This window comes from Sebastes umbrosus, chromosome 13, assembly GCF_015220745.1.
Source record: "Sebastes umbrosus isolate fSebUmb1 chromosome 13, fSebUmb1.pri, whole genome shotgun sequence".
In the NCBI taxonomy this organism is placed as follows: domain Eukaryota; kingdom Metazoa; phylum Chordata; class Actinopteri; order Perciformes; family Sebastidae; genus Sebastes; species Sebastes umbrosus.
Genome location: NC_051281.1, coordinates 27,563,034 through 27,589,950, shown reverse-complemented (window position 1 = coordinate 27,589,950; position 26,917 = coordinate 27,563,034). Strand labels below are relative to the sequence as shown.

Below are 26,917 nucleotides of genomic sequence, written 5' to 3'. Positions count from 1 at the left end.
CCTGTCTGTAACATGAACAGGCCGCTTCATTCTCAGAGTGCTTCACTTTCCACTCAGATTCAGATCTCCTCTTCTGTTTGCTGGCCTCCCATCAGATTTTATTTTCTGTAAATAGCCATTGTGTGTAGTTGCTTTTCATTAGCAAGTTATCAAGACTACAAAGTAGCAAACTCTGCCAGTTGTTTCTTTTGAATGTTTCTAACTTGATATGATTTGATGTGTGGCGTCTTCCTCTCACAGTTTTACAGCTGCTTGGGAGCGGCCAAATCTGACTAGATATAGGCCTGGTGTTATTTTCCATCAAAGGTATGAACTTCATCTGACTTTCCTTTGGTGGACTTGATGGGATTGTTTCTGATGAAGAGTTGTTAATGATGATGAGGATTGAGATTTATCTTTACAGGCCGTTGACTTACTCTGACTGCGGATTGATTCAAACTTGGCATAATGCAAGTATCCCAGGATTAAGTCCACTTGACATTCATTGACCTAAACTAAAATGTTAGCCTGCACGAGGCAGAGCTGTCACCACAGAAACAGCACTGATGTTGGTGCCAATCCGCCGGACAGATGATGAATACGATAAAAGTCATCCTCTGCACTGTAGACGACCCTCTGATGACTGTGACTGACAGTACAAGTCAGCACATTGGCTCTTTCCCTTTAAAAAGGCTATTGTGAGTCGAGAGTGCCCACAGTGACAGTCCCTTAGATGTACTCGCAGCGACAAGGACGAATTAAACATTTACCCCATAATGGAGAAGGAATAAAAACTGGATGATGGGCGATCGTAATGTAAGACACGTTCAAGTAGATCTTAGACAGTCCTGAAAGAAAGCAGCCATAAAAAGATGATTATGGGATGATGAGGGGGAACCAGATGGGATCTTAGCCTGGATAAAGAGTTCAGAAAAAAAAGTTCCATCCACCCTCCTAGATCATTAGCTCTCCTCTTAAAAAGCTCTGCATGCAGCTGAAGTCACCTGAGAACTGCAGTAGTTAAAGTACAAGTCAATCGTATCCATTCAAGAAAATCTACCGCCGATGAATAATGTAATGGGATGAATTATTAAATAATGTGTCCTGGTTTTGAGGGCTTTTTGAAAGCTTGTTTCCTCACATGGTCAAATTGCCTGAAGTCAGAATGACTTTCAAGCACAGCTAGAACCTACTGGTGAGCACATACATGTGTCATATGATTGGCTGCTCATCTATATTTCATACTAGTGGCATTCAAGTATAGTAGCCCGGTGCATTTCTGCTGGCCTGAGCAAACTGAAAAGGAAAGGAAAGGACAACCTATGCAGAATGATGCTCGCTGTCATCTGACTCTCCCTCCTTTCCTTCATCCCTCTACACCTTCTCTCACTCTCTTTAAGGATGGTATGAACATATGTAGTGGGGGAGGTATGAAAAACCGGAGGGTATTGTAATTGTATTTTTTTCTTATGGCTGACGGAAGGGTAGTCTGACATTTTTGGAAGGGCAAGGGGTGGCCTTTTATTTTATATTATTATTCATGTTTTATTTCAGCTTTCCATTTTGAGAGTTAAAAGCGTAGAAATAGAAGACACAGTTGTTTGTGTGTGCCATGGATCATAAAAGAGCAGAGAACAGTATATCTCTATATAGATATATATATAGTATAGATATATAAACATAGGACAAACGATATTTACAATTCAATTGTTTCACTACGCCACAGTGGCTCCCATACACTTTATTCTGCATCAGTAAAGTTAAATGTGTCATACTGTATTAAGTTATAATATAAATCTATAGTTTAAAGTTGATCATTTAACAAACACCCACAGACAATTTGTTTTAATTGGAAAAAGTGAAATCAAACATTGTATTTGCATCTACAATCAGTTAGTTATTGCAGCACAGTATCTTAATCCATCTAAAGACAGACACACTATAATCTGTTTAGTCTGGGGTGCCTGTAGCCCAGTGGGTAGAGCGGTAGTCTTTTAACTACAAGGTTGGCAGTTTGATCCCCGGTTCCTACTGTCTGCACGACAAAGTGTCCTTGAGCGAAACACTGAACCCCAAGTTGATCCCTGGGCGTTTTACAGCAGCCCAGTGCTCCTAAAAATGGGTTAAATGCAGATGTCAAATTGCACGTATGTACCTGTATGATGATTGTAATAAACTTTTCTTTTTTTTTTCTGAACTGTAACTAAGCTGAGAGTGAGTCACACAAAGCTCTCTTCCTCTCTTCCCAATGTCAGTGAACAATGAACTTCAACCATTCTTCAAGAATTTCTTGCTGAATAAGTAATTAAACTAAATATGAAGGTAGAGCCAGCAGACGATTCGTTTAGCATAAACTTCCAAGACTGGAAGCAGGTTGGGACAACTAGCATGGCTCCGTCCAAAGGTATATGTATATAAAAAATCTGCCTACCAACATCTCTAAATTTGACTAATTTACGTGTTGCATTTTGATTGTTTAATCCATACACTAAGAAATGTAAAAACAACAGAACAACAGAATGTATTGCTACATCATTTTCTTGGCCAGGCCTTTTGACTTCCTAAACAGAGTCAGACTGACTTGTTACACCTCAATGTAAAAATAATGGAATCGATCTTCTCCTCTACTTCTTGGCAAAAAAGTGAATAAGCGTATTGACCAAAAATATCTGTGTCCAGTTCACTTATTCAAAAGCAAGTTTTTCAAGTTTGGTTCCAAATGTTGTGTGATTTCAACCAAATTTACAGAAAATCAGCAAAAGAAAATTCAGACATTTTGTCTTTATTGATACACCAACTTTTCCATCTTAGCCAAGCATAAATAAGTTAGTTTTTTTAATTTTCAGTATTTCCATCCAGCTGTGTTTTTTCGTGGATGGAAATTGAAAATCTGCATAATAACAATTGGATGGAAACGCACCTAGTGACTCAGAAGACACTGGAGGCTACAGAAGTGGAACAGTGAAATGGGTCACCTTCTCCTTGCTCGTCCACCTCATGAGTAATTCAGACGAGCTGTGCTCCGCACCGCAGACTGACAAGCAAACAGTAGAAATGTTCTCCTCCAAGCAAGACTTGAAATCACTAAAAAACATGTATTCAAACACCGCTACCTTCCAAAGCACCATTATTTTGTTGCCTTCACCCGTGGAGGACAAATTAGTATTCGGGCTGGGCTACATTTGGACTACATTTGTTGTTGTGGGTGAAGCATCGCGCCCATGCTAATTCAGCTGGAGAATGTTCAAGTTTCCTAAGTGGGCCTCAGAAAAATGTTAAAAAATAAATGTGGTGAATTAGCCTTCTATTTCTCCCAGGCACATCCGTGCTCGCTGTCGTCAAGCGTATTATGGGGTGTCTGAGACAGCCAGCGCTTTGACACAGTTGCCGAACATGTTGTAAGGCGAACATCAAAGCCTTCTCTATAGCAACATGGTCAACTGTCACCAGCCTAATTAAAATGCCATGTTTGCTTTGGAGAGAGGGATGCATATATCAACAAGCAGCGAAAACACTGAGGTGCCAAGCGGCTTTGTAATAGTCTCATATTTGTTCATTTGAATGAGCTCAGCCAAAACAAACTCCTTTCTCCTTCCATCTTTTTTCAGTTTTTTACTCAGGCCGCTGCAGCTGCATAATGACATCAGATTACTCAAAGAGACGTCTACTGACATGCTGCTGCAGGTGTTGCGTTCACATGTGAAATATGCAAAAGAAACACTGGAAAATGCGTAACCATGAGGAAATATATTCTGACGTGTTGTAGCTGGCATGATGTGGACGCCTCGCTTTAATGTCCAAGTGTCAGCCGTCTGAAACGGGGTGATCTATAAGAGGCAATTCAATTATTTTCAGGACAATGAATGACAGTTGTCCCCTTCATGTTAAGTAATACGTGTTAGTGTCTATTTGATGGTCATTAAATCTCAATGATATCAGCTCAGAAGTCATACTGTGCACCTCCAGCTAGAACCAAACGCTCACTTTCTTGTCAATGTCATTAGTCTGCCTTCCTTCCTTCCTTGATGTCCCCATTTTATCTTAATGGTGCTTGGCACACTGATACCGAGAGTGTGATTGGATTATTAGCCACAATTAAGGACAGGGTAGCAAATGGCTTTCAATGAGGCATTAACTATCAGAGGAGAGTCGACAGTCTGTGTGAGAGGGCGGTGTCATCTGTCGGAGGGTGACGACAGATGTGCCCGTCTGGAAAATGACGACTTTTGAGTGCTTGGATATGCAGCACATGGCCGCCTATACACCTGAGTGAACACACATATACAGATTATACATACACACTGACAGCACACACACACACACACACACACAAACACAAGCTGCCATAGGTCCAAGTGAGTGCTCCAAGATGGCTGTTGAGGGTTTATGACTATTAATGCAGACTGCAGACATCCAATAAAACTACAACTTCTTTAGGTTTAGGCAACAAAATTAAAACTTCTTTAGGTTTAGGCAAAAATGAAAACAACATTTAGTTCTAGGCAATACAGCTACGACTTGTTTAGGTTTAGGCAATAAAACTACAACTTCTTTAGTTTTAGACAATACCACTACAACTTATTTAGGTTTAGGCAAGAAAAAATACAACTTATTTAGGTTTAGGCAATAGAACTACAATCTCCTTAGGTTTAGGCAACAAAACTACACCTTCTTTAGGTTTAGGCAACAAAACTACAACTTCTTTAGGTTTAGGCAAAAACAACAGTTAGGTCTAGGCAATACAACTACAACATCTTTAGATTTAGGCAATACAACTACAACTTCTTTAGGTTTAGGCAACAAAACTACAACTTCTTTAGGTTTAGGCAAAAACAACAGTTAGGTTTAGGCAATAAAACTACAACTTCTTTAGGATTAGGCAAACAAAACAAGTTAAGTTTAGGGAAAAAAACTTGTGTTTTGGGTTACAATAACTACAAACACAAAGACAACTACACGTTGTTGATTTTGTTGGTTTCACACAGGATGCAAAATCTGGTCTCCAGAGTTAAAACCCTGTGTTTTGTGTCCCATCCATTGTCCACTGACCTCACCCCTTATGGAGTTTCACACTGTCTATAAAACAACACTGGACTGGTGCTTCTGCTCCTGTCATAATTAGGTCGCTGTCATGTTCTTTTATACCTTCTTTCGGTGTTTCACCATCTGAATAGATGATAAAACCTACTGTTGGGTGTAGTAGGCCCCTATTGACCCACATCTATGGGGCTTATAGCGACTGATAATGCCTATTTAATAGCCTGACAACATGCTAATTGGCTGCTTTACTCCTCTCTTGCATCATAACCTTTTGTCCATCTCCTTTTTTTCTTCAGAATAACATTGTTCAATATTCATGATGTAGCTATTGATTCATACAGCTTACATTTGATATCCAGCGCACGTCCGAGTGACTTACATGAAGAAATAAAATGTTCCAGACCGTTACTGAGCCAGCAGGCAACCAGAGTAACTTGATCATTAGGTTACACCCTGTACGGGCTGCTGCAGACTCTTTTTATAGAGCATTAGGGAGGATACATGCATGCCCTTCAAGTAGGAAGACACTACTGGTTGAGTCTTTCACTTAAAATGAGAAATTGTATTTCAAGAGGAGAATGGATTGCATAAATGCCGGGCAAAACCGGATCAGGGATATGAAATGTGCATTCTGCAAAAATTATCACATGATTATTGACTTTATGTCGCACACACAGACCTGGAACATGTGTCCTTTTAACTGCTGGCCCATACTGTATTTTATAATTGGATTACTGTATGTCTAATTTTCTAAAAATGTAAGAAGTAAAAGATGAGGAGTTTCATGCAGTGGGTTTTAAGATCCATTAATTCAATGGTATTACCATGTGGGTTTTATTTTCATAATTGTGCCAATCATTTCTATAAATTATGATGACATTGCACCAACCAAAGTAATTGTCGAGATCTGGGAACACAGAGACATCACTCAGTGTCATGGGACAAAAAACAGCCAGAAGATCAGAGTGGTTGTAAACAAGCCAACAGTTTAGGCAAATTATGTTGGATGCAATTCTAAGCATCAGCCATTGATCTCTCTGTCTCTCTCTTTCTGATCTTCCCAAAACACCAACAGCAGCCTTGTCTTAAACAGAGAGACTGAAGAGAGAAGGGATGAGCATAAAAGTGAAACTGAACTTTGTTGGACTGTATTTTATTGTGGTTACTTACTAAGTAAAATCATATACTTATAACAAAATCCTCAGTCGCACTCTGGCATCTATAACATTATATACTTCATATTATTATGTATGTTGTACTTATTATTCTTACCTGTGCCTGTATGCTTATACAGTAGTTCACACATCATGGCTGCTGGAGTTTCACTACTTATTTAAATATTGTTTTCACGATACATTTGTATAGTCTAAGGTATAAAGTGGTGCAGGGATGACGTATTTTTTTAGGCCATCCCGGAAGTTAGAATCGCATGAGTTCCCTCGACAAAAAGCCAATAGGATTGTTCCATTGGATTTTGGATTATTGCAGAATTGAGAACGGTGCTTGGTATTTCTTCACCTGATTTCAACATGGCTGCCAGGTCACAAGCTTTCTCATTTTACAGCTAAACAGTACACTACAAGATGTTTCTGAAAACATTTGATTAGAGAAATAGGCATTACAGTAACAGAATAGTGATTCTTATTTTATCAGCGCTGCCTAGTTTGACCTTTTGGTCGGAGTTGGTGAGTGATTGACAGCCGGCTCAGAGATGGCAGACTCCAGATCAGCTCTGATTGGTTGTTTTCCTCTGGTCTGTGAAATCTTGCAGATGCCGTTAGTAGCACCGGAGGACACCGGAGGACACCGGAGGACACAGTGGCACATGATTTTTTTCAGATTACCTGTCTCAAGCACTACTGTCTGGATATAGTGACCATTTTATTGTAAATAACTTTTTTGAATCATATTTGCTCCAATCTCGCCTACTGCAGCTTAAAGCCTAACGTTAAATTATTTCTGTGGTGGCTGCAAGTAATTTTACACATGTGATGCGCTGTTACGAGGTCGTAACACAGGTTAGACCCAGCGCTCCACCAGCCCGCTTTGTGCGAGCTGGAGTTGCTACAGCCGCTAACTGAAGGTCCGTCTCTGGAGCTGCGCCGGCTTTACTTCTGGAGGATGAAACGAACATACAAGTAATTTTCTCATTTCTGCCACTTTGGATTTAATCCAATAAACAAACTATCAAAACGTACACAAACTTTATAGGTTATTGGCTCAGCAGTTTGGTAAATTTTGTAAATTTTTGCACTGTTGTTAGTTAGTAGTAGGCTTTTTTAACTGATGACTATTTGTTTGGAGCATGTGGCCAGGAATTACTCATTGCACCTTTAGCTGTTTGGTTATCTTAAAGTAACCGTTATTGAATATGAACAGTCGGTGATACTAGATTTATTTTGACAAGCCTTTGAAATAGTGTAAAAATAGACATTTTCAGACAGATTTTTTAAAATAATTTTGAAAAAATAGATAAGATAAGGTTTTGGAAAACATAATCAAGCTCTAAAATGGATGACAGGCAAATAATGCACTTTGGTTTGATGATCTATTAAAATGTTACATATAGCTCTACATGTATGGTGAGTTATTCAAGGTGAAGTTTAAATATTTTGGATTTGATCTTTTATTGTGAGACACACAATGTGGTCTTTGTGCCACAGGTGATTTTGAGAGGCAGAGTGGCGCCGACACAAAGAACCCGGCAAAGGTGTTGAAGTGAGTGACACCAGAGTGTTCTGTCCCCTGGGAGAGGCAGGTATGGAGGGTGATGTGGAAGGTTGGGAGAGGCACTGAAACCAACTGATTGACAGATTAAAAGGAGGGTAAAAAACCGAGACAGTAAGAGTCCGAATACCTTAGCAGCTGCATTTGCATTTGACATTTCAGGACTTCAGCTGTCTCGCTTAGGAACTAAAAATGATTGCAGGTGTTGGAAAAGCTAAACTGCACAGGGGGGAAGATTTATACGTACAAAAAAGTCCCATATTGACAGCCTAAACCACAAATGAATCGATGCTGCCTGCAGAAAAGAGTATCCCATAACTCCTGACTGAGATGTCACAGATTCATCGTCTTTGCCAAAACTAATTTCAGAAGTCAGGAATCATCGTCGAAGAGACATTCCTCTCGGCACGAGAAAGTGACGCTTGAAAGCTTAAGAGCAAAATACAAAACAGTCTCCCGAACAGCATGAATGAACGCTCTGTCCATCCAGAGAAAGATGGATGCAACAACAATGACACTGCCTGCTGAGGAAGCTTTTTTTCTACCATGCCCACACTCTGCAGCCATTAACAAGAAAAGATTGGAGTCCAAGAAGTGTGCAGTTTATGTCACAGTACATGAGTGCAGCTAATTAAATCCTTTAAACTTTCAAAAATGAAGTTATCTCTTGCTGACAGTCGGTGCCACCAAAATTGCCAAGTGCAGCCCTGAATTCCTAACTGCCACAATACAAGCATGAGAGAGGAGGATGTTGCAGATCCAGTAATTTAATCTGTGTAGAGTACAAGATGGAATGGCTGAAAAGCATGCAGTGCTAATTGGGAGGGTTGCATCAGGTTCAACATTCTGGATCAAGTCCTGCATTATTAGCCCCGTATTTAATATTTACAAATGAATTATAGATTTTGTTCCAATATGACTCATTGATTTTTATTGAAACTCCTTTCAGTAATAGTTAAAACTCCATATTTGACACTATTTATTGTGGATTTATTTATTTCAGCAATAGCCATTCAGTGTATTTGCATTCTGTTATTATCTATTACCTCTATGCGGTAATTTAACATTGTTGACTCGTGCCTTCTTTATTAAAATAATGTGATGCAATGAATGCTTTCAGCCCACAGTTTGTTTGGGTGCAGTGTGAACGGATACACCAGTTACTCTTCCTCTGTTGCATTTCTGACAAGATAGTGTTTGCCGCCCCCAGTAGTCAATTTGAATGGAACTCTAGGACCTGTATTATTTATTGGTTATGACACCAATAAACACAGGTGTGTTCAGATTAACCAGTACCGAAATCTTAAAGCAGCATTTCTTTAGGCTACTTGTCAACAGCAGAACATGCTTTAAAAACAACATTGAGATATCATTAAACAATATTATAATAAACCTTATAAAGCTGATACTATAGACATATATTGCAGACACAGAGTAACATTAGCATTCATTTAGAGTCGTTGACTCAAGGGATGCGAAGAAGCGCTTGGTTGTAATGTTAGTATATCCAGCATCCAGCAGCAAAAGTGAACTGCAGTCAATGAGTCGCGGCCTGTAAAGACTCGCTGTGGACGACATGCTCCACTCAGTCCGCAGAGCCATGAAGCCCCGCCCCCGCTGCTGCACAGAGCACCGTTCTCTTGTTTATTCAAAGTTCATTAATATTGAATGTGTTGTATATCCAAATGTCACCAACTTTGCCACTGCATGTCTTTGGGTCCACAGCAATACACCCGGCAATTGCGAAGTACATCGGATGGACGGTTCTTGAGATATGCAAAAGACATACACACATACGTACAGACAGACAGAAGAGATTCCTTGCTTTATAGTTAGATTGTTAAAGGTGCTACATGTTATATCCAGAGCATTAATATAACAGCAAACAACTATTGTTTATGTAAAGATATAGAGGAGTAATGTCTACCTGAGCAGAGCATGAAGTCTGTCTCCCTCTGTGTGAGTTGTAATCAGAGCTTCTCTGTGCTTTGTTGACATAGCCGGCCGGCCACGTGTGCTTTCAGCACATTTTAGCGTGCCCCACTGGCTAGCTCACAGCCGCCGCTCTGCACTGCTGTCATATGCCGGTTACAGCTGATAACGCCGTCCCGACCTATGCGGCGTCGCAGAAGCATAGCGCCGACCCAGTACCTTCATTGTTGTTTGCACTGTTTAGTACCGTTAGCTGCGAGCCGCAGGTCGCCGTCGCCATGTTAAGAGCCATTGAGAGGCAATAGAAATGTTCCCAGTCCCATATTTAGTACCTTTAACAGCTAAATATTGATGAGTGCAGCTTTAATTATGGTAACTTTAAGTGGACAGAACAAGCTATAGAATGTAATTGAACCAATTTGTGGTATTAAATAAGGAAGCAGTATAATTCAGTTGTAAATGAAGCATGTGGTTTGTTGAGTAGGATTGTTACCGCATTGTCTTTACTGGTACAAGCTGCACAATGCATCATTTTTCTCTTATGCTTTATTGATCCCCGAGGGGAAATTAATTTTTTTCACTCTGTTGTTATTTTTACACACACAGACCCGAAATACACGCCCGGACAAGCATGACCTATACACATGCATTAATGGAGAGATGTCAGAGCGAGGAGGCTGCCTATAGACATGCACCCTGTCTATAGTTGGGGGTTCGGTGCCTTGCTCAAGGGCACTTTGGCGGTGCCGAGCAGGCGACAGCTACCAGTTCACACTCTGTACTTAGTCCGTACTTGAACCGGCGACCCTCTGGTTCCCGAGCCAAGTCCCCACGGACTGAGCTACTGCCGCTGATAGCAATCTGTGCTATCTGTGTAGCTCACATTGCAGATGTGGCTATGATAAACCTTTTGATTTACCTCTTTCTATCTGTATGTGCATGTAAAAATAATTCTCTAGAGAGGAAAGAGCAGTCATTTTATTGTTTCGTTTCTCTTAACTGTAGAGTAGCTTTTGTTCTGAGAGAGAGAGAGAGAGAGAGAGAGAGAGAGAGAGAGAGAGAGACAGATTGAATGTCTGTAGAGTTTTCTTTTCTCCTCCTGGCTCTTGGTTGTTCTCCAGCCGTGTGTTGGCAGCAGGATGTGGCAGGAACCATTAGGATGAGAAATGACAGTGAAGTCTGGGCCAACCTTCAGGGCTCGCACAGAGGAGAGTCTTAACAACCATATGCACTCAAACACCACACACATACACATATACACAGTGCCGTGTACATGCATATATGCACACTTCGCATACAACACCAAACGTCATGTCCCTCCTCACTTCACGCACACATTCTCACTGTGCCGGTGCTCTTTTGAAGCAACTCTCACCATACCAGCGGCAAGTGTATTCAGCCTTGAACAGTTAAGGGAAAAGGTTGACCTTTCTATGTCTGGACTTCTATCTGCAGTGCCCATGTGATCCGAAGAGAGCCGAGTCGTGCAGACAAAAGAGGAGAAGCACTTAGGGATAACAACCACAGCAGACTTCTCACTTCACAGCTGTCTCACTGCCACCAGGCCATGGTGATTCACCATAACGTAGACAATGAATCCATTCTGACAGCCCTCTTAAAGTCTGTACTGTAAATTTATATACTGGCGAACTGGGACTCCTGCACTCATTATCGCAATTGAAAGCATCATTGCAAATCAGTGCAGATGGGTTCTCTGGATCATTTGGAATCTGGGTAAAAGTTAACTCAACATTACATCTTATGTGTTAGAGTCAGTTTAAAGGTTTGGAAAATATGTACGCAGCCAAAGATACCACATCAGTGTTCTGTATTTACTGGAACATGCACGTGTGGATGTCACAGATGAGCAGAGTTCTTTTTATATTCTCAGAAACCTACATTTTGTTCCAAGGTTATTTTTTTAAGAGCGGCAACCGACTCAGTTACCGTCTATGGAATCTCTTACGCTTTTGCACTGCAGCAATATCCATCAGGACTTACAAGCACCATGCCATCATGTTCTCTTAGTGTTAAGTGTCACTGCAGATACCACAATCATGGTGTCAGGCTACAGATCCCCTTGAGGTGAATACCATATGTAGGTATTGAGGATTTTGTTCATTGTGTGACCATAGACTGTATATAAGAGGTGAATATAGTAACTGTGATGTCAGCCATTGGTTTGTGGTCTGACGTTTTGCAGCAACCCGTTCTCACTCCCAACTGTTCAAATACAGCCGTTTGGTCAGCGTCCCTCGGCATCGGAAACCGATGCACTGAGGCACCCTTTAGCAACAGTATACAAACAGGGCTTTCAGCTAACTCCAGTGTAAACCCACCCGTGGCGTTATCAGACGGTCAGAGCAAGTGACGGAGTATTAATAACAGGAGAGTCCATTTAAGGTGGGCGGGATTGGAGGTGGATGGGTCAAACAAACACAATACTTTCTACTGTCTTGCCTAAACCTAATTTCCTGTGAAGAGGACACTATACATGTTACAAGCATATATTGACACGCCGTCCCCAGTCCGTCCAAAAGTAACGTGCCCAGGGGCACTGACCAAGCGTCTGTATTTGACAAGTTGGGAGGGAGAATGTGTTGTTTGAAGCCTAGAGTTCAGCATTTTTGGCCATCACCATCTTAGCTTTTTGCAACCAGAAGTGACACGAGAGGGCGGAGCTAAGTACAACCGAATGTTGAATAAGACATTTTCAGGCGACCATAAAATCGTGAAATTAAAACACACTGTGAAAGGGTCAAAATTCCCTAGACGAAGCAACCTGTCAATCACAAGGTAGCCCCGCCCTACAGCATCCCCTGCTTTATGGTATATTTGACTCTAAATGGGACCATAATTTACTAAATGAACATGAAACTTGAAACTAGTGATTGAGACCATAAACTCATGTTTACAATGTTTACTGAGATAATAAATCAAGTGAGAAGTAGGGTCATTTTCTCATAGGCTTGTATACAATCAGACTTATTTTTGCAACCAGAGGAGTCGCCCCCTGCTGGCTATTGTAAATAATGCAGGTTTAAAGAACTTCAACATTGGCTTCACTTCTCAGACCCCGGAATTTCCCACTGGGTGTGACTTAAACTGAACTTTTACTGTGAAACGTAAACCATTACGTAAACAGTAGCACCCTCTAATCACCTTCCTGTAACTGTCACCTGATATCCCCTGAACTCCGGACGTGGTCTCAATTTACAGCAGGCGTTAACCTATGGTTCTGAAAAGTGAAGCCAATGCGGAAGTGCCTTAAATTTGCATTCTTTCTAATAGCCAGCAGGCGGCGACTCCTCTGGTTGCAAAAAGAAGTCTGATGGTATAGAAGTCTATGAGAGCACAGCACAGCAAGGACTGCATCACGACTCTTTCCAGCCTGGCTCATCCACAACGGACGAAGTGCCGGCTAACAAGGCAGCACGCTAAGAAACCCCTCTCCCATCATGAACTGGTAACATTAACTGGGCATATCATAGCGTAACACAGCTAAGCACAGGACTGCTTAATTTGTATCATTGCACTGATTTTGGTTTAACACTATTTACTGAGATTTATTGTTGTGATCTCTTTGTTGATGTCGATATGCTTCAGGGACTTGCATGGAAATTATGGAAAGTGATCCTCTTTACCGGCGCCATTATCCTACATGCTAGTCTGTTTAATGTGGTGCCTCGAGGTGAATTTAATGTAAGTTATTCACTATGAATACTTCCATTTCAATGCCTGTGAAGCAGTTGCAACTACAGGTACAACTGTCCATGTGGACATTGTGGCGTGCAAGACTTTTGGCTTTCAAACAAATTTGAAAGCTCACTCATCCTCACATCATGAATAGGCCTCAGCCCTGAGGCAGAGCCGGGTTCTGTTCTGTCAGCCGTGATCATGTAATGGCCTCTCCGAGGAAATCTCTGAAGGCCACAGGTGCAGGAAGAGGTAAGGGTCTCTGGTAGTTCACCCCCACACATGGTGCTGTGGTCTCTGGGACTCAGGGATACGGGGTCAAAGGGCCTTGGCAGCTGTGGTTGAGGGACAGTATGAGGGTGTGATGAAGCTAGTTAAGTTCCTGTGGCTCCGCGCCGACATTGTCCAGGTGGGGTCACGCACCAGTTCACAAGGAGACACGGACTAACACAACGCTGTGCTACCACCTGCATGATCTGGGTCCACCAACTCAGTTTCTCTACTGCAGTAGGGGGAAGAAGTTGGACATACTTGCACATTTGCATATTGTGTATACAAACAGGGACTTTAGTTAAATAGCCTAGTGCAGAACTACCTACATGAATGTGGTTGGGAACCACTGATGTGCAATATAGTTGTGTTAATGCTCCAGAGAGGAAAGCAAACATTTGTGGTTTAGGCAGAGTAACTCGGGTAAAATCTGGGACACATCACAATAAGTTGTCAATTGTGTTAAATATTCATCATCTAACAAATCTGCTAACAGCATGCATCCTCTCCAAGTTGGTTCAACAGAAACAAACAAAAAAAGCATTTTGTTATGAATAGCTGCTTTTTCTGCTCAGTCTGTTATCTAGCCTGCTAGCTTATAAATATTAATTGAAAGATTTCACAGAAAATATGTTTATGATAATGACTTTGCACAGATGTATCCAGATGTTAAGCTTACATGAGGTGAACTCCACAAACCTAACTAGGTTTGTTGAACTGGACAAAGATGTCACTATTGTATATCCATCACAGACAGCTCTTAACCAGGTAGGTGAGGCAGTGCTGGACGCCTGCCATGGATCAGCTGTGATTAGAGTATAAAGGGAAAGGAAATAGGTTCTGCACGGGCCTAAAACTGAGACCCAAACCCAGCCTAAGATCAGATGCTATATTTTTTTGCGTTATTTCAGTTCATATCTTAACTTGCCACACTTAAGCAACGCAGTATACAGCCCAAACCTGAAGCTTAATACAACAAAACAGCCCAAACTTGGCCTCTAATCCGACACTTTGAGCCTACAACACTTCCCAAAATAACACAATACAGAAAATGTCTCTTTAATTATTATTTGTTTTTATTATCAGGTGATTATACACTAAAGAAAACATACTTATTAATACTATATTCAATTTCTGTCATTAGATCCCCCTAAGTGTTACAAACTGGTCCTTTAAGTCTTTCTAATAAGACAAGTCTAACTGCTTGAACTGCTCACAGCTTACGTGCACACTGATGCCATAACCTGTAACAAGGTGTCTCTAGTAGTAGTTTCAATTTAAGGGGACACAAGCCAAAAAGAGAACCGCTGTTCTAGATGATGCAACAAGCTAGTGTTAAAAAAATGCTTTCTGACAATGTTTTCACTGTCAGAAAGAAGGAACAGTATTGAGTCCAGTGAGTTTTCAGTGAGGAAGCATGGTACATACATATTTAGTTGACTAGCTACTGACAGGTTGAGAATTGTCCACCATGTTGGTTGTTTTCTGCTCTTCTTTTTGCTAACTGTGCTGCCTTCAGAGTGAAGGACTGTATTTGCAACCCCTTCTAATCCCCAACTCATCACACAGAGATGCTTGTTCAGGACCCCTTGCCGTCACTGTTTAACACACTGGGTACACCACAAAACTACTTGGTTAGGTTTAGTAAAAGATTGTGGTTTGGGTAAAAAATAAGTATGTTTTTTACGTAACTTACATACTTAAGTGTAGTGCGTAGTTGTGTAGTGCGTAGTTGTGTAGTGCGTAGTTACATTACATACTTAATGTATGTTATGTAGGTTAACTTATGTATGTAACATAAAATAAGTCATTGTTTAGTTTTGGTTTCACATGAGACATGAATAGCGGTCTCCTGGGTGAAAGTCCTGTGTGGTCAAAACAGTCCTGTGTTTGAACCCATCCATCCACCCAGACCTCCTCCCTACGTGGACATTGTCTCTCTTTATATAAGTCACCTGACTTCCTCCTTGCCTAATATTGCCACAGATGGGCTCACATTGGAGTTAGTTTAATAAACTGAAAATCTGATCTCATACAGACACTAAAGGGGGCCTTGTGCGTTGGTATCAGACGCCAAGGGGCGTCGCAAAGCGTTTTGATGACCTGGGAATGAGACTGTTGGTATTTGCAAACTAATGCCGACTTCACACTACAAGACTTTTAAAGTCATCGGATCGCTGTACTGTTCACACTACACAACTTGCTGTCTTGTAATCGGGAGTCTTTAAGACGTTGTGGTTTTCATACTACATGACTGACCGGCAACAGGAGGTCACACGCTACAAGATCTTCCCTGGGAGGAATCCCCGATGAGGTCTCCAAACTATGTTTTATCACAAAAACACATGGGAAATACACGGTAAATTACATGATATCATACGCGAGACTTATCACTGATGTTGTCGTTGGCATGTGTTCACAAAATAGCCACCAGTTTCCTCATTCTTGTCTACTATTTATTCCTCTATATGTCATGTTCACTACCGTTAGTCTAGGAGTTCCTTTTGTTTCCTATGTTTCCCTGTCCTTTTGTCTCTTGTGTGTTTTCCCCTGGTTTGTCTAGTTTGTCAGTGTGTCGGGAGGTGTGGCCTCCTCCTCCTCCTCCTCCTCCTCTGGGCGGGCTCGGCTGGAGCAGCTGCCACCAATCATCATCACCTGCAGTATATATACCCCGGTTTTCCTGCTACTCGTCGCCAGATCGTTCCGTCACCCACAGTGGTAGATACCTAATCAGGCTCCCTAGTATTTTTTGCTTTTGTTTTGATGTTGCTCTCGTTTTTGGAATTGTTTGGACTTACCTCGTGTTTTTCTTGCTCTGTGCTCAGGTCTGTCACCTCCCAGCTGTGGCTGCTCCCCACCTGCCTGCTCACTCCTGCACTCTGCTCATGGATTAATTTTGGAACCTTTTTTTGGAATAAATATTCTTTTGTTCTACCTTTAAAACTCTCGTTCGTGTGCTGCTTTTGGGTCCACGTTTTTGCAAACTAGAACATAACACTATAGGTGCAACAACAACTTTGCTCCGTGTTGAAAATGCAGCACATCCAGTAAGTTCCTGTTGTTACAGGCGACCCCTCCTCCCCCAGGTCACCCCTCAACCCGTGTCTCGCGCTCTCATTAGCTGTAGCTCGTGGCCCGAGTCCCCAACAGTTCAGATATTTAACCTGCTAGATATCTGAAATGCGTCTGCGAGGCATCGGCGAGCCTCTCGGCCAGCGCGGATCTGCCTCTGATCCGTTGCTTTTGTCTGGGAGCTCCATAAACTGTTGGGGAGCAGAAAATCAGAGCTAAAGTCGTGTAGTGTGAACTAGCTATATTGAAGCTATTTTGACTTGTATTTTTTACCATCAACAAGAGTGTTCTACTCAGACTTCAAAATATACAAAAAAATCTGATTTCACCTTTTTGTCTAAACACGGTCAAATACACATAAACACACATACATGGTCCTGGAATGATTAATGGACAAGATCCAACCTCCCATCCATCTTTCTCTCTCTCTCTCCATCTCTCTCGCTCTCTCTCTCTCTCTCTCTATCCATGGATCATCTGTGTCCTGTTGCCGACCTCTCCTCCCCTTGACCCTGTCTTCATACCCTGTCCTCATGGCTTTTCACAGTCCATAGACAGGAAGTCACAATGATCTATGTTTCTGTATGTGTGTGTGTCTACATTGTGTGTATGTTATGGAGTTTCACCATGAAGAGTTGTGTCCAGGAATAACTCTGGCTGAATTGCAGCCTCTTTCAGAAAGCCAGCATGACGGTAACTGGTGCATAGAAACCTAGGAGGAAGTTTTCTCTGGTGCACTCATTGACAAAGTGACAAATTGAATCATTACTAGCAAGAGACACTGTGTCTCTCCTGGTGGTTCGGCTGATATAAAAATAATTTTTAGGAATGACACATCGATATGTTCAATGTACCAAATAAGTGCCACTGTGGGACCTTATTTGATGACACTGCTTCAGTATAGCTGACGGTGAAGAAGACTGTTACTTTTTCAAAAAAGTCAAATTGGAGTGAATAAAAACGAACATGTAATTGTTCAAATTAATTTGAACCCAACCCACATAGCCTAATGCTGAAATACATTGTATAATTGACGTTCTGTTCTCAATCTTTTTCATGTCAAGGACCCCTAAATTGATACGCATTAGGTCACGGACCCCAATTTGATAAGATTTTGCTTGTTTATTAAGAGCAGAATTATCTAGTTGTCACCTACAGTTGAAGAGATAACCTTGGAGGAAGTGAAACCTATGATCAGAAAAGTCACTCTTATGACTCTTGCTCCCATTGGGCTCACTTCTATACTGAATTAAATAGTGAAAATGAACTATTCCCCAGGTCTCTGTGGACCCCCTGGAACACCCTCAAGGACCCTTGGGGGTCCCCAGGTTGAGAACCACTGCTGTAAGGAGATACATCTTACCAAGTCAGCCAACAGTCTTACCAAGATCCATCTTTTTCATCTATGGTATTGAATCCAAAATGCCTCCACACATTATTTCTCAGATGATTATTCATTCAGCACAGCTCGTCAGTTTTTCTCCAGTTTGCATTAGTGAAGAGAATAAATAGCTTAGTTTAGTGAAACAGCATCTGATGGGTTACACAGAGCTGGAGCAGCCCGGTCTCACCAAAATGGCGTATGAATGACACAGGAATTTGTTAAGTCATTTTGTGTGCAATAACAATGCCGTTTTTGCTATTGCCGTGTCTCTTCACGTCATTTATGGTGGGCAGGAGGGGAGGTGGATGGGTCCAACAAACACAGGACTTTCAACCAGGAGACCGCTGTTTGTGACCCAAAGTGTTGTTGACTTATTTTAAAGTTACTTTAGTGAAGTTTGTGACGTGTTTTCCATACTTCTGTTAAGTTGTTTACGTACGTATTTTACTTAGTTTATGTATTTATTTTAAGGACAACCATGATGTTTTTCCATAAAACTAACTGCAACCATTTCACGGTATCAATATGGCGTTGAATGACACGTGAAAGGCTTAAAATGACGTGCTATTTATACGCCTTCCCATGAGATCGGGTTGGCTGGATTTCAGTGCACAGGCTGTTGGGATGTGAGTTTTGTATTCAAACAGATTATAACAGTTAAAATATATGCTTATATATAATATGTTTTTTCCCATTTTCAAACGTTTGAATAAAAAAATGACATGGTCATATTGTAAAGGGCGAGGCGGAGACACTTTTCACTAGCAGGTTGCAGGTGCTTGAAGTAAGACATACATTCAGGAAATGAGACGTGTTTGACTTAAATTCCCCCCCTTTTTTTCAACATAAAGACATCACTTGTTTCCTGCTTTGGAAAAATACATGTGTCAAAGTGTGGGTCATTCTGCTTATAGGCTACATTAAACATTTTAAAAGACAAATAGCATGAACAAAAACAGCTGTCTCTATGTTTCTTCAGCCTCTGGAGCCCGGGGTAGTGAGGAGTCAACAGTTACTTCATCTGTGGCTTAGAAATTTCATTATTGTCAAAGCCTGTTAGACTTGATTTCTCCTGATGCTTAGCAGCCATTTGTACTTCAGAATAATGTCTTTTTTAATATCCCTGCCGGGAAGCATAAGAAGAAAAAGTACAACGGTAAATTAATTAAATCTGGAACATTCCAGATTTTAATCATTGACTTGAGAGGTAACAGAATGGAGAGGAAAAGCTAAACAGTGATTTTCTGCCCATGCTCACCTAAATAGAATGAGAGAACTGTGTTTCATTTACTAGAAATGTCCTTCTTCCAGAGGTTCAAAGGAAAAGCTAAGGCGTTTTAAATTAGACACGGGGCCTCGTACTTCTTGACTAGTTTTATCAGTAATTACATTACTCATCTCTAAATCACGCTCTCATCATGCTTAATCGAGCAAAAATTGGACACATGAGAAAAAATAATTAAGGCGCCCTTTTCCATCAAAGACATTCATTTATAAATACAGGAGACATCTTCCAGGGTTTTTCCCTTCACACTGAGAACACTAAGCACCGCTCATTTCAAGCAATTTTGGACATTTTTCTTCCAAGGGCACTCACTCATTAAGACCTAACTTCTGTTACCGTGTGAGAGGCTCTTTGGTGACCACCCACGTGTACTGTCAAATCAATTAGAAATACAATGCAAAAGTTATTTTCTGCTGAAGTCTTTAGTTCTTTCATGTATACACTATACATGGACATTTCAATGTACATCCACTTCATTTCAAATATTGATTTCCTACACACCCAAAGCAGCCTGATTCAGGCAGGCCCCAGCCCATTTAATAGTTCACAAATGAAGTAACCGTTTAGCATCCTGAACCCAGCTTGTGTCAATGTGTCAATAAGCTCAGGTCCCTTTGAGCTGGGCAGAGTCACAGACCTCCACTCCTGAGCACACATACAAATGTGCTGTGTGTTTTTTTATGAGCAGGAGGACAAAGCAATGGTGACACCGATAGCAAGAGGGACCTTGCAAGAGAGGTGCTATTCCATCGGAGTAGCATTAAAGCTATGGTAATGTATTTTAGAAAACTTGTTGAAATTGTCATTACATCCTGACATCAATAATTTAAATGCTCTGACAAAAAATTTTTTAAAAAATCTGGTAACTCTAATACTGTAATAAACCCGTCCAGTCATTTCATTTGGCTCGAATGAAATGAGTGGACGGGCTACCTACCTGCCTGCCTACCTGCATGCACTCATTATGCATGAGGCCTGAAGGGACGAACTATCAGTCGCTAGATTTAGGGTCTAGGGCTGCTAGCTGGCAATACTGGGCTGGGTTTTTTCGGTTGGATCACTTTTAAAATGTAGCGTCTTGCTGGTTTCTCAAATGTTAGCTACTCAACCTTGAAGATGTGTTCAGAATGCTGAAAAGCAAATGTTAGAGGCGATGCTATTGCATATAAAGTTAATGGAAAGATGCAAGTGCAACCCTGGGTGTGCAAACTAAGGCAAAAGAGATAAAAGGAGAGATACCGGAGGAAAATAACAATGAAGTAAAGTTTGTAGTAACCACCTCTACGTCACCAGCTAGCTACAGCTAATTACTTTAGCTGTTTGGGGCAAATAAATACAAATTGCAGTAGTTAAAGTTGCACAAAAAATACAGTGATATAGGTGAAAAATGTCTTTGTACATGAAAAAGTCCTGCAAATTGTCGACACTGAGTTAAATGGCCAAGAAATCTTTGACTAGAATGTTGTATCTCTAATGAACTCCACCGATAGTGTGCAGGAATTCAGCTTTTTCTTTTACATGATTTCAGTGGCGGACTGTGGACATGGCACCAGCTGCATGTGGTGAGGAACCTGCGTGTAGAAGGTTTTCTAGCATGTAGGGCAGCCTATAGGGCTCTACATCACGTTTCTTCCACTGGTAGGGCACCATAGAGGGCACATCATCATGTTTTCTCATCTATAGGGGCATCCAAGATGGCTGCGGTTTGTTCGAACATGGGGGCACCAAGGGGGGGCGGAGTCCACTAGTGCATGATATTTTTTGTTGGAGACTAATGGTGTTTTATTTATCATCAGCTGTATAATTTTGTAGTAAAGGTTACAATTTATCAGAGTTTCTTTTCAATTTACATATTTTAAAGCTACAGGATAATGATGATTCTCCTGTCTGGCACACTTGTTTGGAATATTTGCATAGGCCTATGCTATAGATCATATTTTAGTACAGTTTGAGTGATGATAATGTACAGTAAAAGTACTGCTTGCCATAAAATGGGTGCTGCAAAACCTCAAGAGCAAAGTGAAGTTCACCTTGTGTACTCAGAATATTACCAGGGGTTGGCTAACTTTGGCCCTGCAGCTGAACAGTAGAACTGTACATTATTCAAAATGCAGCATTCTCGTTGCCGCATTGCAATATGGTATATACTGTACATTCATATCTATATATAACCCACCTAGACTGATCCCTTAACCTGTTTATAAGTTTATGATCCATATGTTAACCTGATTTTGCCTTATTGTTATCTTACACTTTTTTATATTTGCACTCCTCCCACTTAATATACAACTGCTACACAGCAAATTCCCTCAGGATGAATAAAGTTTTATCTTATCACGTATTTATACATCATACTCAAACCTTCTTCCTGTGAAGCCACAATACAACCAGACCAATAACCACAGCACCAGCATGCAAATGAAAAGTGTTAAAGAACATACATCAAGCTGTAAATACGTTGACATATTGGGCCCTATATCTTACACCTGGTGCAAAGTGGCGCACGGCGCAGCACAACTGTCATTGCTAGTTTCAGACCGACGCCACGTTGTGTGCGTAGCATGTGTGCGCACGTGGGCTTGTTGGTCTTAAAATGAGATGTGGTCAGGCACTTTGTTGGTGCATTGCTATCTTGAGGCAGCAGAAAAGGACATACATTATATGTATTATTATTTAAAGGGCGCATTATTCAGATTGTAAGATGCTTCTACATTGGCAGGTTCACAATGCGTGTACACTCTGCTTGTCTCACACAGGGACGCACAGCAGCGCTTTCCTCATCAATTGAATAGGTTATTGGTGCATTTGCTCATGTGCAGTCAGATGGAGTTGTTGATGGGACAGAGGATGGGGAGACGGCAGAGGCAGAGGGTCCACCGACCAAGGACAACATAAGTGTCCCTATCTTCCCTTCACAATATGCCACAGCAACATTAATTATGCACCCCCTATCAGAGTATCCTCTTAATCAGTATATGCAGAATATGAAACTCATCAATATTATCATTGAAATTTTAAATCAGCATTTGAATGCTGCACAGCAGGGTTTTTTGCTTTTTTTGCATGTCTATTCCTTGTGCTTAAAGCCGGTGTTTCTGCACAGTTGCAGATAAAGATCAGGCTACACTAACATTATTAGTATTATACTGTTTGAAGAATTAGATTCCAGTGGGGGCTGTGTAGGGTTGTTTCAAACATTTACAATAACTCTAATGCGCTGTAAAGTCCAAGAAATTATTGAAAAAAGATAAATGTAATCATTTCTAAAATTCACAACATGTTTTAAAGTAAAGAACCATTCTGCTTCAATCCATATTTGTTGGCGTTTAGCCTTTGGTTTAATTCCTTTTATGCCCCAAACACACCTATGATTAATTAATAGACTAAACTCTGCGCCCAGATTATGCTCCACTTAACCAGCAAAAGCGGAGTTGGACACGCCCTAAATGCACTTGCACCATGCGTTTTTGGACCATATGCTATAGATTGTTTAATAGGCCCATTACCACGTGAATAATTTGATATGGAGAGTGTGCTAGCAAAAGGTTGCCTATTCACACATCTAAAATTAGCATTCATTTAGAGTCCTGTTTGTGTCCGCCTAACATGTGGGTCTTGAGCAGCTAAATACTCCACCATGTTCACCAGCTAGTCACTAACTTTGTCTGCCATTTGGTTCTAGAAATGTGCAGTACAGTGGGTTGTAAGAGCTTTTTGTTTTCGAAACAACGTTGATGGAGGCTGTAAAACCAAAATGAATAAGTTAAAAGGTGCTGTAATGCTCCGTGGAGCTGAGAGGAACTGTACAGTTGGGTGATAATTGTCTGAGTTAATTTGATCCATTTTTAATATAAAAATCATGATAGCAGCTTTATGTTTAAAGCGGTTACATTTACAGCATTCACACCGCACATCTCCCATGGAGCTACAGATCAACATACCTATTTCCATAGATTACTAATAACAGGTATCCATCCCTGTCTGTGATACAATACTAGGATTCAGCAGGCTATGTATTTAGGATTGCCCATCTGTAAATAAACCAAGAGCACAAGAGTGCAAGGCTGTTTCCATGGCGACGGGTAGCAAACTAAAGTCAGTCAAGCGACTGTTGGAGCACACTTCCTGGGCAGAGCGACAATTACAGTGGCTGTCAGAGCATCAATGGGCCATTATAAAACGTTCTCTGTAACCCTCGCATGAAGAGGAGTCATGGAAAGGGAGTTCTGGTTTGGTCTTCATTTCTACTTAAGAAAAGGTGGAAAAGGTAGGACGGAAAAGAAAATCAATGTTTCAGTTAACAGCTTGTTGTCCATCTTAGTATTGTCTTTCTTTTTACAAGCAGCATTCGTGTCTTCCATCTCACGAACACAGCCTCAATACCAGGTTTTAATCATCTTTTCTTTGGTTTGCTATTAATTAGCAGACTTTTATGCTCATACACTGAGGATGGAAGAGCACAGTAGTCTATTAATTCAACCCTGACATTAATTCTTCCACTCGCCTCTGCCCTCAAAGCCACTGAATCCACTTCATTATTCACTTCTCTCTTTGAGTAGCAGTGGGTACAGCATCGCTCTAAAGCCAGCAGAGGCCACATATCTTCTCTCAAAGATGGGGTGGGTTGGCATGTTTCATAATTTATCAGTCTCTTATATTCACATACATTTAAGTAATTTGGCTGTCAGGCGAATTTCAACTTTCTTCATGAAAATGTTGTTACTGTGATCCTCTGTCACAATTCATTTGCCTGTTTTCAGATGTAGCCTTTTATTCTATCTGGTTGTCTGGAGGCCTCACACAGATTCCAATAACCGATGTGTAAGAGACCCCAGACAGAGCAGGGCCACAACAAAAGAACAATTTGACTAGTCACCTCTCGAGGCCCCCAGGACAACAGGTAATTTCGCAGAGTATTTGCCAGATAAACCTGTGTTGTTTTACCGGGGCATATTATCAACAGACGCCCCGGCGCTGCAATCTTCTCCCTCGGTAAATTACACCTTCCTATCGTTCTGTATCTGCATTCATCTGAGTAGGGGGTGAATTTGGGGTTGTGATAGGAGCATTTATAAGCTACCTCTCCTGCCTGAAGGCATGTCATCTTTCTCAACTTTGTGTGCATGTTAAAGCCCAACTGAAAATCACATGAATCACCCAGTTTGGTTGTCAAAAATAATGTCACTGTGCTTTTTCAGGGTTTTCTTTTATCGATTAGAATATTGAATCGCGATGAATCGCATGATTGTCCATAGTTGTGTCCATCAAAATTAATCACACATTTTGTATCTGTTCAAAATGTACCTTAAAGGGAGATTTGTCAAGTATTTAATACTCTTATTAACATGGGAGTGGACAAATATGCTCAAATCATAGCATGGTAAACAGCTGTCAGTGTGTCAGTGTGCTGACCTGACTGTTACTTGCCCCAAACTGCATGTGATTATCATAAAGTGGGCATGTTTGTAAAGGGGAGACTCGTGGGTACCCATAGAACCCATTTTCATTCACATATCTTGAGGTCAGAGGTCAAGGGACCCCTTTGAAAATGGCCATGCCAGTTTTTCCTAGCCACAATTTAGGGTAATTTCATAGCATTATTTAGCCTCCTTCCCGACAAGCTAGTATGACATGATTGGTATCAGTGGATTCATTAGGTTTTCCAGATTCATATGATGTCGGTATCTTCACTCTATCTGTAAAACTGAGTCCGCTACAATCTAAAAATTGCAAGTTGTGTTAAAGAAACAAATTAGCATTAACAGGTTTTATCACATTAACTTTGACAGCCCTAACACACACACATATATATATAGTTAAAAGTATTGAAATATATATATATTATTTTAATTTCTTTACTTTATTCATATCTTTTGAAGGCAGTATGAGTTTAGGCAAACATGAATGACTAAAATCAAACACTAACAAAGCACATCAGGGGTTTATGTTTTCAATTGGATTCCAGATGATACATTACAATCTGTTTCACATGCTTCTTTTAGGCTAACATCAATGCTAGCTTCTCCAACAGGCTAACATCGCCTGCTCTTTATGTAACAACCAGGTTAATGGTGACAAGATGACCCATAGGCTGGCACACCTTTGGGTCCCCAGACGTGAGGTCCACAGTGGGACCCTTCTCCATTCTTCAGCTGTAGTCTCACCCAGCAGTGTGTCTCCTTAAGCATACTTTTAGGCTTTGTGTGTATACAGACACCAACGCTTTTTCTTCTTCTTTTATTTTACAGTATCAATATTAACTGTCAGTTTGTTGTTGTGGTTGTATCAGGGTATGCTTTGTCTGTAATGCTGTGAGTCTGAAGAAGTAAACCTATTCACCATGCTATGTTCTATAACAGTTAATCCTCAGAAACTTCAGAAAACTATATAAAAATAAAAATAGTATTTACCTGATTATTGAAGGTATTTTTTAAACCTTTTTTTCACAGTAATTTAGATTATTACATTGAGCCCCTATACATGTTTGACCCTGGTATGATGACACATATATTTCAATTGGTCTTCTAACAGATCTAACTGGTAAGGTCTTGACGTTGATAGCTCGGTGACACATGGTGGTGTGGTTCTCTTGTAGCCACACATACCGCAGCCTATCCCTGTTAACTGCAGCCTTTCGCTGATACAAGCCGTGTAAAAGCACGCAGTCTGCCAGACGTTCTCTGTCACCTGTGCTTTTCCCGTTTGTCGATGCCTGCAGCCTCCTGTCAACATCACCATTACGATGAAACTCAGTGTGGTGCTGGGGAAGCGAGTGACGAGTGAAAGATCTGGAGGCGGCCGGGAAGGAGATGACGACAAAGTCCCAAGCCACATTCTGAATCAGACCCCCCCTCCTCTGGGAACTAACTTCTTGTGGACCTCCAGAGGCCCCAGACCCTGGCGCTGACGGATATCCAGGTGGTTGACCGTGAGGGAGGAAGGCCCCATTAGCAGATGGACGACGGACCCTGAAGCCGACAGGGTTAGTGTGAGGCGCGGCACAGCTGAAGGGAGCAACAGGGGCTGTCATCATCACCATGACGGCCCAAAACGGCCCCCCATCCCCATGCTAATTACTATGAAACCATAGGCAGAAATACAATGACAAGATGTTGATGCCATGCTGTCCCATTGTGTACCGGCCATTTGTCTGTGTCAAGTTGTATTTCACCATGTAGTTTAATGAAGTGTATTTACACACATAAATATGATACTCAAAATATGGATACTGTCTCTCTTTAGGCCTTTACTTTAAATAGCATTCACAGGGTTTCTCTTGCATCAATGCTCCCTGTGCCTGTGTGATACCATGTCACAATATGCTATGCACTAGCCAGCATGGTCTCATCAGTGCACCCTAGCTACACAAAGTTAGCTCAACAAACTTCTCTTCTATTTAGCAGCTTTATGCATGAAAATGCATAACACAATCTCTAAAAATATATAAACACATTCACATAAACTTGCTTAAGTAACTTAACCTCACATATAAAGCAGAAACAAGTAAATAGAGCAAACAAAATTGCATACTT

General features: G+C 41.1%; 1 long non-coding RNA gene across 1 annotated transcript; it reads left to right on the top strand.

Moving 5' to 3' along the window:
• The first annotated feature begins 23,474 nt into the window (after positions 1 to 23,474).
• On the top strand, positions 23,475 to 26,596 carry LOC119500500. The gene is made up of 3 exons (XR_005209628.1): positions 23,475 to 23,652; positions 24,146 to 24,285; positions 26,104 to 26,596. It is a non-coding gene; the product is annotated as an uncharacterized LOC119500500 (long non-coding RNA).
• The last annotated feature ends 321 nt before the right edge of the window (positions 26,597 to 26,917 follow it).